Genomic DNA, 12,115 nt, shown 5'->3' with positions numbered 1-12,115 from the left:
TTTTTGTTTGAATTTTTTTTCCGCTAGATAGGTATATTTTCCAGCGCTTCTCAACACAGGATCTAAGGATTGGCATGAAAGACGAATGTTCAAAGCATTGTCAGTTTCAGGTAGGAAACTGGCAGGACAGTAGGACAACTATTCTTTAGGTGAATATTTGTGTCTGTTATTTGATGCTAAATTGTCTCTCTTGGCTCTCTGAATAAGCTACTTTTTAAAGGCATGCTAATCAAACAGGATGTTGTTTATAGTATTGTTACCTGCTTGAAGAAAAACATAAGGAGCCAACAGTTATAAAAAGTACTAAAATTCCTCCTGTGTTAATTGGTGCTATCACTAAAAAGAAGATACATTAGAGAAAACAAAATTAATATTTTTTCGATTTTTACTGCTTTGATTCAGCAACATCTACAGAGAAAACACTGTTATGTGATAAAAGGTGGGAGTCTCTTTTTTCCTGCATATGTTACTTTTGCCTTGGGATAAAAATGCACAGCTTCACAACAGTCTCTGAATTTGATATAGTAGGGCTCTTTCAAAGGCAAAAATGATCCATATTGTCTGTGGCTGGTATAACCTCATGGCATCAAAGATTACTGTAATTCTTAAGGCAGATCCAGATAATTATACCCATCTTTATTTGGTTATGGTGTAATTTTAAGAAATTCATCACCCCTTATATTCTTAGATGGGAAGCAGAATGTCTTTGTGGCAGGAGTAAATACAGATGTTGAGTTCTTGAAAGTAACATTTCTTTAAAAGTAGCATGTCTTCCTTTCATTTATTTTGGACTTTGTGCATTGCGCCTAGAATGTATTAAGTGGTCTCAAATGTCAGTCTTTTAGATTTTGACCTTAAGTGTCTGTATTACTAGAGACAATTTTGGTTGAGAGAGTGATAGCATCTTTTGGAGAAGATGAGAGAAAGCCTGAGGTAAGACAAATTAATCTAGTAGAATATTGCTTATTTATATTTATCTTGTGCTTCATGCAATTATCTCTCAGTGAGCTGGAATAGTATGCAGAATGGAAAATAAGATAGAAAAAGTGCTATTGAAGTAGAAATTTTATATTTAAAAAGACAAATTGAAATATTTTCCTGGTTATTTGCAGAATATAGTTTTTTTACATAACTCAAGTATCTGATCATTTATGTTAAAGTATAACTGAGTATTATGTGACAGATACTTTGCTGACACACATAACATTATCTAAATTTTGACTGCACCCCTCTCCACAACAAGAAATATATGTGGTTAAAGTTCAAAGCTTTAAAAAAGTTTTATTTTGATGAGAACTACAGGATGATATTTGTTTAACATTTTAATTGATTCATAAAAGTAGTTATTCATGTACAGATGAACACTGAAAATAGGAAATATTCATTAGAGACAAAATAGTATATAACTTCTAATGCAAAATTTCTGATAGAAAGCAAATGTTACTTTATCACAAATTAATGATAAATGTATTTTTTTTTAAATAATGCAACTTAGTTTAGAGCCACTAAGACCAAGAACTGGTACCTTAACTAAGAATTTCGTTTATAGGCTAAATGCAAAAAAATTATTCTGTTTAGAGAAATACTTTGATTCAATTATTTTTTTCAATGTTAATTTTTTATTGCTCTTATTGCTATTAGTGCAATTAGTTGTTAGTCCCCTTATTAGTTTTAACTCATTTGGAAGAAATACCATCATTTTCCATCTGAGTTAGGAATGGGTGAACCACCATGCAGATTCGAATATTTGTTTAAAATTAGAGCTGGTTTTGTTTTTCAGCAACAAATAGTACAATCTCAGTAAAATGAACATGGGTCTCCTTTTACTTCTTTTCTCTCTGTACATGGCTTTGTTGATATGACTTACAGTTGGTAGGAAGATTGAATATTGTAAGGTTATCTGAAACGTCTAATACTTGCTGATATTGAGCAGGTACCAGAAAACTCAAAAGAAAAACCATCTTGCCTTCATCAGTGTTTTAAGGGTCACTTTTAAACAAGATGAGCCTTACAAATACAAACTCTTTACCTCTTTTTGCATTTCAATTGTGAATAACCTGTCCAAGAGACTATGGAAAGTAGTTTTTGGTAATTGACAGAACCCAAGTGAATAGAATTCACTTTTCAGGCTGTCAGAAAAATGTCTTCTCCATATGGGCTTTACATTATGGAAGATGAGAATGTAGAATCTCTTGGCAATCTTTTGTTGCATTTTTGCCAGACATACAATACTTACATTAAGTTGATGTTTATGTTTTTGTACAGGAAGATTCCTTCCTTGGTATCACAGAACTCTCTCTCAGACAACCACCAGGAAAGTTTTAAACATGTGGTTATATTAATGCATTTTTGCTTACTCACAATGAATTAATGTCATAACTTGCTGGGTACAATATTGCCTCTTAACCTGGAGTCTTTACAACTTTGTGGCCTAAAGCATTTTATACAGCTTTAGTGGTTCTACAAAATATGTCAATTTTACAAGAAAAACAAGCAACAAACTCAAAATTGCACTTGGACATACCAAGAAAAAGGTTTTTTTTTCTGTGCTAATGACTATCTTATGCATCAGAAAGTTGTACAAAATTAGTCTCAAGATGATACAATATAATGTTTCATTCTGGCTACTTCCTTACAAATTGAAACAGAATGGATTGGAAGATAAACATTTTCTGCCCCCACGGATATTTGCAGTTTTAGTTTTTTTTCTGTATTCAACACCTGAATTAAAATTCTTTCAATGTTTAGTGAAAAAATATAAATTTACACAGAATATCCACTTTTTCAACAAATGCACAATTTTTGTTATCTCTTTAATTGTCCTTGGAAAAACAATGTACTCTGGACTTCAGAGAAGATTCTATCAAATACTATCAAAAGTGATGCAATTTAACAAAATATTTCAGTTTTGGCAAAACATCATATTTTAGGAAAACGCATTTTGACATGTTCGCCCACCAACTTTACTGGTGAAAAACATCTGTTTAAAAATAATTTCTGGAAATATCATATCCTTTCAAAGGGCTTGAGATTCTTTTTCAGTTTTCTGTGCGCTGCCCTTCCATTTGCAGCTAAAATTATGTAGAAATAAATAGGCTGAGTTACAAAGAAGGCCCTTGTTGTGATATATCAGTACTGGAGCAGGAGTTCCTGGAATTATTGTGAGAGAGACAATTTTCAAGATTTCTAGTTTGATTTGCAAGCCCAAGGGGGAAACTTATTGTTTAGATACACCATTTAAGGTTTACCCAAAGCCAGCCTTGGGTCACTTAAAAGTTCAGGAGAAAACTTCTGTTGCATGAGCAATATTGTTGTACTTTTGCAATCTTATCTTCCACACAGAAACTTAACTACAGTGCTCAAAGATTAAAAATAAAAAATTCTTATAACATTTTTACCATGGCTGTACACAGTCTCTACCCTAGAATTAAAGTACCCATTCAAAAGACCCTATGAGCCTACAGAAGAGAAAGGGGCTAAGACTTGCTGCCATATGGTAGATAAAGAAAATCAGTCATTACAAAAGCCTAGCTGTTAATTTGCTTTCAGAAGTATCTGCACAACGCCTGATATATCCTGCTATTTATGCAGATACTTCTTTTTTTAATGTAGCATACTTTAGGGCAGCCTGGCTGACCCTTTAAGGCAGAAAGTAGGCATCAGTGAATTACACTTTCTTTATCTTTTGGGAAATGTGAAGGGGTGATTAGGAAATACCTCTGGAATGGCTTATATTTTGATCAGGTGCATTTGCAGACACATCTCTTATCCTTCCCCAAAATTACAGAAGGATTTACAAGTCTTACTGTGAAAGTGGTGTCAAAGACATCCCTAAGTCAAGAAAGACATTCTTCAGAGCTTCAATCCATATGTTGAGAGCTTTCTTGGCAGGCAGCTCTCATCACAACAAGGTGTTCAAAGAGAGGGATTTGCTCTGAACTGGCAAGTTGCAATGATGCTTCACAGGCATCATATGAATTGTATTTAAGACTGTTGGGATTTAAAGTAAACTGCCTTGCCTTTCTACGTGACTGGCCAATTTAGGGAATATGCTGTTTTGAAATACAACAATATAAATGGCCACAGAGGACACTTTTGTACACTACAGTGAATATAATAAGTTTATGAATGAACTCAAGCTTACTAATGAAGAGTTTATTTTAACCTACCTGCTTGCTTTGTTATTTTACCATGATGTCATGGTGTTCATAGATAGAACATGCATATTTTTCTGCTCTTACTGGTACTGGTATATAATAGAGAAGTGTGAGAACTGGAACTGGATTATTCAGAGCATATGTTAAACTCTGTTCTTTCTTATGTTGGGTATAGGAGGGGAAACGTCTGTGAGACTTATAGTGGGAACTGTCACAGTGATCCACATCATGATAGAATGATCCAAAATGCAGGAATTCTATTGTCTGATCCCAATCAGCTTTGGAAAGAGGTGGAAAAAACCCAGTTTTATCTGGGTAAAACTTCCTCCTTGTGGTTTCAGCAGTTGATTTAATCCTAAACCCTCACAGACCTCCATCCTACAAGAAGTATTGAGATGAAAAAGTAAAGGATACTCTAAAGTCATAAAAGTCAAGGATACGTCAAAGTCATGCTAAGTAGGAATCAGAATGAATAATGTATGTCCTCAGGGAGTCAGAATTATCTAGATTTAATATGACCCTTGGGTTATTGCAACCCAGGACAAAATGAAGAGCACATGGCACTTCCATTCCCAGCACAGTGGTTGAGGCATTTGCACTGTTGGCAAGGAAATGGGTTTGACCTGCCAGCAGGAAAGAGATCCAAATTTGGATGAGAGCTACAAAAAAGTGTCATTAATTGGAGGTGAACAGAAGTAACAGATGCCTTGAATTATTGCATTACCCCCCAGACTTTTCAAGACAAATTTGCATAATTCAGGACCACTGTATTTCACCACCCACAGCTATTGCATATGTTCAAAAGATTTGCTTCAGATTTTGAAGATTAGTCCCTGAGACACCAATTTTTTATGACCTGTATACATGGTGAATTTTACTGACATATTTCATCCCACTGAATCTGGGGCTGTTTGTCACTCGTCTAATATTTAGCAGGAATCATTTTGTCTTAATTTTAGTGAACTAGATGTATAAAGAAAAAAAATGATGTTGGGAGAGTGTCAGCTAACAACAGTTTGATTTGCAGATCTGTTTTTATATTGATTTCTTAAGCTAGCCATATGCACTGAAGTTCTGCAGAGATTCATAGAAATTTTTGAAACCTTTAAGGTTATATAAGTTGGAAGATTTCTAGGATCCTTCTGAATTCTGAGGGAATTTCTTTTCTGATAGTTTTAGAAATGCTTTTGATATTTTAACACCTAAAGCTGTATAAAACAGCTTATTAATTATCTGTAGATTAAAGAAGTAGTTTTTGACAGGAATGTTAACAAGGTTTTATGTAATTAATTTTAATTGTCAGTACAAACCACTTTTTAATAGAGCTTTTCAGTTACACTTACATGTTGCCATTTAATTTATTAAGGTTGTATTTAGACTAACATTTTTTAGGTGGAACAGACCAGAATTTATTCTTTACAGATGAAAATCATGGAGGTAGTCCAATTATTCAAAGGTACATTTTCATATAATTTACACAGTAAGATTTCTTATTTTGCCCCTCTCAAAACAGCCCTTTCCCCTCTGTTGGTATGTCATGACAAAATGTTCATCAAAGCAAAAATGTTTTACAGTAAAATAGCATGTCTGGTTGCAATGAACCAAAAACCAAATCTGTGTACAGAGGAGAGGTTGTGTCTCTTTACTTTAGCCTAATTATTGATGGAAAAGTCTTGGGAAGGATGAGTTTATCTGAACATAGAATGTTTTTTTTTTAATTTAAAAAAGCTCTGCTATTGAATCCAAAACACATTGAATAATGTATCAGTTTAAAAGAATTTCAACATGGGTAGATCTTTAAGTCCAATATTTTTTTCTGGAAAGATAAAAGTTTTAAAATGCTAATTTATATACGAAGGCACTGTTTGCAAATGTGTCTTACAGGCTTTGTTTCATGCAAGTGCAAACCAAAACCATATTTCACAGCCTTGAAGTTTATCATGAAAGGCTTAATATTTTGTCCATCTGTGAAGGAAAACTTTAGGGGTGTCTGCAAAGAGGATAGTCCCCAGATTCCAAAATTCCTTACCTTTTCCTTGAAAATACTGGAACTCCTTCCCTTTTCTGCAAATCTCTTATTAGCAATGTAGAAACAAATTAAAGACTTGTATCTCTGTGTAGAGAATAACTGATCAGATGGGTAGAAATTGACATGAAGAAAAAGAGTGTTGCTCAAAACCCATAGCTGCTCTGTTGCCAAAGAGCACTGACACATTTTTCTCTACTTTTCCCCTAAAAAGTGCACAGCCAACAGATAGATACGGTTCTACAATACATGCTGTAATTTTGTGGTGCTAAGATATGCACTGTAATTATACTGCTATGGTAAATCCCTCTCATGCATAACATACAAGGAGGGTTTTCTATAGCTTTTTGAATTTCTTTGCTGATTAACCAATTAGGACTTTTTTTCCATTTGTGAACTGCAGTATATAAATTTTTAAGACTATATGTATTCTGCAGTGACTGGTGAATTCCAGTTAACAGTTTTTCACATCACTGAGAAAATCTTAAAACTTATGCTGCTTTGCTATTCTTCTACTTTTCCTGTAAAATTTCTTGCTGTGTTGCATTGTAGGTCATTGCTCTTTTCCATAGCCCCTTGTCTCCATTCAGCATTTTCTTTTAATAGTTTTAATCTTTGTTTGGGGATTTTGCATTTATTTTTGTTCCAAGGAGTCTGTTTACTTAAATTATGGGGAGAAGTAGAATCCTATTTTCAGCTTTAAAAATGAAAAGAAACCTACAGGTCCAGTAGAGGTCTAAAGTCACACAAACTATGTTACAAAGGACTTTCTCCCAGTTGGGAAATCTTTTTGCTGCATTCTTAGTTTTCACCACACCTGTAAACTGACTTTTTGGTACCACTACCAGATATAGTATCTGTCTATCAACCACTATTTGCTTTTGTTAATTAAAAGCAGATGGCAAGTGCTTAAAAAAAAAAAAAAAAAAAAAAAAGACGAGTATGAGGCTGTTGATGAAGTGGAAAGGAAAAAATTCCATCTTGAACAAGTTACATCAAATGGACATAAATTCATTGGCTAGAGCTTTTTGGAAAATACTCAGTTCTATTTATTAAGAGTTAATGAAATTGCTGTGTCCACAGGACATTCAACTTTGTATAAAACAGGGCGAAAAAAAAGTTGCTTGTGGTTGAAAATGAAAGGACATTAAGTCAACTGAAAAACTTTTTTGTTTTGGGTTAGCCCTGAATTGATCTCTGTAAGATGGATCAGATCCTGCTAAGACTTAGCAGAGTCTGCCTGTACCAGGTCAGGCCTCCTGCTCAGGTAAGACCCATCACATCCTCTGTTTGCTCTGCAGCCTGCAGAGTGCCAGCTATGCAAAATGACTTTGCTCAAACTAGATTCTTAACCATGCAGATCAAATATAGTCCCAATTTCTAGATCACATTTGCCTCTTTTCTGCTTGGCTCTGAGCTTGAAATGCCTTTGGAAGCAACTGGAAAATCTGGGTTTCAGCTGGCACCAGAGCTGAGTCATCCACATCTTAAAGTTTACTCTCAAGAGAGTTTCTTCAAGCTTTGAAATTAAAATTATTTCAGGCTTTTTGTATGAAGGGTGATAATTACCTATAAGCTTTTGTTGCTTCTCTTACTTCAATGCAAGCTCTAAAAACATGATAATTGCTCTTAAGCAAATTTTACTGCATGAGCAACATCAGCTTAGTTTAAAAAAAAATCAAGAGAGGGTTTTCAGATTTTTTTGTACTGTACTTTTTTGTTTTCCTGGTTAAAAAATAAAAGTCTATAACAATAATCTATTCTGTAGGAAGCCAGAAAACTTTTCCAGGAATGTCATTGTCATATTATACCTTTTTAAAGTGTAAGTATGTTACTATAAGCTGGAAAAGATTGTGAAGATTAAGGAACAGGATAGAATTTCAGGAATGAGAGGAAGGTAGGAAGAACAGTCTCTTTGTCACATCTGATTTCATATTATTCCTGAGTTAATTTTCCTTGCTTGAAAATGTGCTGGTATCATTTAAACTGCCTTAAAGGGAAGAGAAGAAGTCTTAAATGAACATGGCCATGCAGTAGATGAGTTTAATGTTGGGGTCACATTTTACATATGACTGGTGAGCCTGGAACATTGTACCTTATTTTATCTTCTGCCTAATACAGAAAATATACATGAAAATATACTGAAAAAAATACAGAAAATACTCTTTGGGAATAGTATCTCCTACTGGAAGTGTCAGCCACCTGGAAAAATTCAGGTATTTAATTTATATAAATTGTTGTCCCTTCAGTAGTTCTTGCATGGCAAAATATAAAACAAGGGGAAAAAATCCATCAGTTTATCTTTCTCTAGGCAGTTAATTTGAGCACCCAAGAAATGCAAATGATCCTACCTGCTGCCCGACTTTCTAATTCCAGTTCAAAAGAGCCAAGTATCCATTTTGAAGATGTGTACAAACTGCTGCACTGCCTCTTCTCATGCAGGCACTGTGTCCCACAGAGGGCTCAGCAGTATCTGAATTGTCTTGCTGTGCTGACCCTTACCCTCAGTAATGCTGTGACTACAGCACTTGATATTGATTACTTTGTGAAGAAGGAGTGGGAGTACAGCTGGATTTTGAAGCAAACTCTTTTTCCTTCAAGATCCTGATGTAAAGATACCAATGAGCTTTCTGGGAAGAAGTACACTGGCTCTGACAGCAAGTGCTCAAGATGAGGTTGAAGTTTTCCCCTGCGCAGGTTGGCCCTGAACCAAACTATCACAGTTTGGACTCTGTGTCTGAAGCCACCAGCCATTCACAGGCAAATGACAAGAACACTGGGATCAGTGGCTTTTTGTCTTTCTCCCCGATGCTATTGCAAGTTTCTTGGGTTTTCCCCAGTGGAAAGAGAAAAGCACTTATGAAACCTCAGTGTTTCTGGGATGAGAAAAGTATTTCCTCTCTTATTGCAGGCTGAAGGTCTTCATGTTACTTTCTAAAGTACATTTAAGGAACTGTGTACTTAGAGGCTTGGGTTTGAAGACATGTATGTATTGTTTCAGGCAACTGGTGCCTCAGGTCTCTTTTCAGTTATTTGGTCATTGTGGAATGTATGACAATGTAACAAAATGTTAAATGGTAGTTTGAAAGACATTTAGGTATAAACAATAAATAGAAGGTACTTGAAGACAAACTGTTTTATTTTCCCATGTGATATATATTTCCTGTATGAATATATGATATGACACAAATGCTCTGTTAGATGTACAAAACTCAAACTTGTCTCTGAAAAAAAAAAAGAAGTTTTTTAAGCTGTTCTCCCTCTACAAGGGAAAAAAATCTACTTGATGAATCTCATGCTTCAGTGAATGCCGCATAGAAATATACATTCAATATTTCATATCCAAGTCTTCCAAATCCACAACTGTGCAGGAATTAAAAAGGTATATAAAATAAATATTTTGTTAATGAGAAAGTTAAAAAGCTACTGTTTTCCAGTTTCTTGAAATGCACATGTTGATGTGCTTGTGAATAACAGTTCTTCTCCTTATAAAAATCCTGTAAACTTAAGTCACTCAGGGGCATGAGGGAAAAAAGTTTCTACATATAAAGTGATTTCACACCACATTAATCCATGTACAACAAATTTTTCCTTAGGAATTGCTCTTCAGTATATACTTGATCACTTTCAAGAGATGACCAGGAAGATTCAAGTCTTCTGTAGAGGCACAAAAGGTATGGAATTATATTATTAATCTTGGGCTGTCATATGGCATCCTTACAGGCCTACTGGAAATAAAATGTAAGGTTTAAAAAAAAGCTGTATTGTCTCTTATCTCCAAGAAAAAGGTTAAATGCTTTAAGGCTGGTCTGTACAGACATGACCTGTGCTTGAAGACTCTGAGACTTATCTCTAATAAGGAAGAAAAACAGCAATTACTTTCACTACTTTCATGGAAACATGAAACAGTGGAGCTGTGTGAAAGCCAGAGACACTGGGAAAGAGTATATGAGAATATGCTTCTTTTTATAGATTTATGTTAAATTGGGCACTAAATCTATGATTTTATAGGTGAAATTCAGTTAATTTCTACTTGCAGGGAAAATTGATGTGGCTTCTATTGCTGATTTATTTAGAATTTCACTGTTCAAATATTTTGTTTTCATCAAACCAAGCTTATAAAAATATTTATTTCTGGAAAGTCAAAGTGTTGTTTTCTGCTAAGTGTTCTTTTCACAGCGTTAGATGATCTCTGTTTTACTCCTCCTCTTATTACTGTATTTGATCCAAGCATCCTCTTGCAAAGGAAAACACTGCTTCTTCAGCCATTTGGTGGAAAGATGGTTCCTTGAGGCCTGTGATTTAAAGTAGCACATAGCTCTGTAAGATTGACTGAAGAAAATGAACTAAGGTGCCAACTCCTGATTTCTGGCTAAGGTTGAAAGTGGATGTTTTTAGGAGTAAATGGTTCATACCAGATTTGTTGCAGATTAGTCAGCCCCATGCTAGATTACTGAGAGGTGGCTCAGAGACCGTGGATCTATTGGACACTTGGGCACCTGGATGGGCAAGCAAAGCCCTCAGCCTCCAGCTGTGCAGAGCTGGGTGGGCTGGGTTCAAATCCCCTTCAGGATGTCACTGCTCAGTGGGAGCTGCTGTGGGAGACAGTGGCTGTGATCCTTGTCAGCAGCACAGAGGGACCTGCCAAATTCACAGCACTGTTCACTTCACTGGGCTGCAGGCAATCATGCGCTTTTTATCGGGCTAACATACACACCTTGCTGGTGGTGACACTTAATGTCTTCAGCACTTCAGAAGTTTTGTGTAGTTTGCAATGCACATGGCTTTTTATGAGAGGAGATCTTTGATTATTTTCCATTGCCCATGAACTGAGGCATAGCCACACTTCTGTCTATAATTACGCCTCTAGTAAGAGCTGTTCACTCCTGGCAAGTATTTCATAGACAGGACACAATTTGCTGACTGTAGGCTGTGCAGGATTTAATAGCAAAGGTGAGTCCACGATATTCCATAGCTCACATTATTTTTAGCACTTGTCAAGTACTTCTAGACTTACTCTGAAGTAAACATATTCCTGTAGTAAGGTATTTCCCAGACATATGGCATTTCAGAGTGATTTATCCATATTAGGGAGAATGGGAGGCTTGGAATTGGACATTGTCAATCTGCAGCATCTTTATAAGCATTATGTAGGAAAAGCAAATTTATGACAGTAGCCACATATATTTTATCAAAATTTTGGGAAGCCATCCTCAAGGGGCTAATACTGCTGCTCAGGAGACTGGTGGCAAAATAACTGCCCTTCATCTAATGTGAACTTCAAGCAGCAGATGAGCTTTTCTGTTTCAGGAAAAGGTTACTGAAATAACAGTATCCACTTAGAGGACGCAAATCATATTCAAGGTGGATTAAATCCTGTCAGTAAGTAGTGAAGAGGGGCTTCAGAAAGTGCAACAGAAAAGAAAAGGCTGCTCAATCAGGACACAGAATGCCTTCCAAAGCCAGGCTGTGCCTCTTCAAGCTCAGCAGGAAGGAGACTAAAATAAGCAACAAGTGTGGTCCCAAAATGTGTTTTTTGACAAGAAATCAAAGAATGCAACATTAGTCTTTTGTAGGCAAATAACTTTATTTTTTTTCCCTTTTAGGTTCTTTCATGCATTTTGTCATTGGTGAGACAAACAAAGCTAAATCTGTTTAAATTCTTTCTCTGCTAATCCATCAGTCATTTTAATTGCTTTTTGATCTCATCTTAATCCCGACTCTGACTCCATTTTGTGTGTATGCATGTGCATGCTTGAGCACAGGTGGGAGCCAAGAAAACCAGCCCTGACTTCCCCTTTACCTGGGGTTAGAACAAGGGCCTGAGAGCATGGGCCTGAAAACAAGACTGCTCTAGCCCAGCAAAGGCTTTGTAGACTTTACAAGACATGTGTACAGAAGAAAAACCTGAAGCATCACATTACTGCAGCTC

At 35.7% G+C, this 12,115-nt stretch overlaps 1 long non-coding RNA gene across 1 annotated transcript in view; it reads left to right on the top strand.

Moving 5' to 3' along the window:
• Positions 1–820: 820 nt before the first annotated feature.
• Positions 821–12,115, top strand: part of LOC115901416 — a 57,876-nt gene continuing 46,581 nt past the window's right edge. Inside the window, exons 1-2 of the long non-coding RNA XR_004060537.1 lie at positions 821–933; positions 9,780–9,857. This is a non-coding gene — a long non-coding RNA (uncharacterized LOC115901416). The remainder of the gene's footprint in view (positions 934–9,779; positions 9,858–12,115) is intronic.

This window comes from Camarhynchus parvulus, chromosome 2 (genome assembly GCF_901933205.1).
Source record: "Camarhynchus parvulus chromosome 2, STF_HiC, whole genome shotgun sequence".
Taxonomy (NCBI): Eukaryota; Metazoa; Chordata; class Aves; order Passeriformes; family Thraupidae; genus Camarhynchus; species Camarhynchus parvulus.
The sequence above is the reverse complement of the archived record's forward strand: the minus strand, read 5'-3'. Positions and strand labels throughout refer to the sequence as shown.